Here is a 1,355-nt window from a genome sequence, read left to right as displayed (position 1 = left end):
GGGTGACGCCGTTCAGGCACAACAGCGAGGGACCCAGAAGGCTTGCCGGCTGGCAATTGCGGGATTGCAGGACGAGGCTGCAGGGAGGGCGCCGGCCACCGCGGCAAGGGGAGGGACAAAGAGGAAGAGGAGGCTCGGGAAGGAGAAAGGGAGCCGGGGGAGGAGCGGAGGGGGGAGGGTGAGGGACGGGGGGCGGGAGAGGAGAGGGAACCGGGGGAGCCCGAGCCAGGCCCTTCGCGAAGGACTCCTGGGATGGGGTTGGAGGTGCCGAAGCCCGCTGGTCCCGGGACCGCGTAGACCCAGCCTCGGGAGTGGCCACATCGAACGCGAGGACCCGGCCGGGCCAAGCCCCGCAGTCCGTTACTCCGGCCCCCGCCAGGGGCGGGGCGGAGGGGTGCGCGCCGCTGAGTCTGCAGGACGACGTCTCCAAACGCTACCGCGGAGGAAAAACAGCGGAGAAAAGGGACGAAACGGAGGAGCGCAAGCAGGAAGGGAGAGCCAGCCGCTCGGGCCTTAAACCGATTTCTTTGCCGTGGAGAAAGGGAAGCGGAGACCGGAGTCCACGTGCCCGGAGAAGGCAGTTGTGTCGAAGCGCCACCTTCCGTCCGCCTCGCAGGCGGGCTCGGGCCGCGGCGCCGGAGAGCCGCTGAGCCCCCGGGGGGCGCGCCGGGCGGCTGCGGCGCCCATCACGGGGCGGGCCGGGCTCTGCAGACCACCGAGCCGGGCCGAGGCGGCCATCTCCGGCGGTGCGCGTGTCCGAGCGTGTGCACACGGGGGGTGGGCGCGCCCCGTCCACGCACGCCATCGGGCCTCCCGAGGACAGGGCACAAAGGGGCAACCGGCCCCTCCCGGCACCGGGTCCGCGGCTGGCGCTGGCGCCCGAACGGGCCGGGTGCTCCTCGAGACAACCCGCTCACCGCGGGCCTGTGCGCCGCTCCCGGGCATCCCGGGGCGCGGTGCATCTGTGCACACACGCGAATTTTTTTTTAAAGAACATATTTCTAGACATGCCTCCTCTCCCCCCCAACCCCCATCTTTGCAAAGCAGCCCAGAGGGCGGGGCGGAGGGGGCGGAGACTTCGAGTTAATAAAGGAAGAGGGGCGGGGCCGGCCGCCAACCATTGGCTGGCCAGGGGAGTGATGTCACCCATATGACACCCTGATAACTAGTTGAGAGAGAGCCCTCAACTTTTTGCAGAAGGAGCGCGCGCGCCTGGGAGTGCTCGGGGTCCGGCGCTGGTGGTGGGAGCCACGAGCCGGAGAGAGGGGTCCCGGGCTGCCTCGACCGCCGCCGCCTCTCCTGCCTCGGCCGCAGCTCCCAGCGCGCCGGCGGCCGTTGCCGCCGAAGCCACCGCA

This window comes from Carlito syrichta, unplaced genomic scaffold, assembly GCF_000164805.1.
Source record: "Carlito syrichta isolate Samal-C Ts95f unplaced genomic scaffold, Tarsius_syrichta-2.0.1 Scaffold171141, whole genome shotgun sequence".
NCBI classification, from domain to species: domain Eukaryota; kingdom Metazoa; phylum Chordata; class Mammalia; order Primates; family Tarsiidae; genus Carlito; species Carlito syrichta.
Note: the sequence above shows the minus strand (reverse complement) of the source record.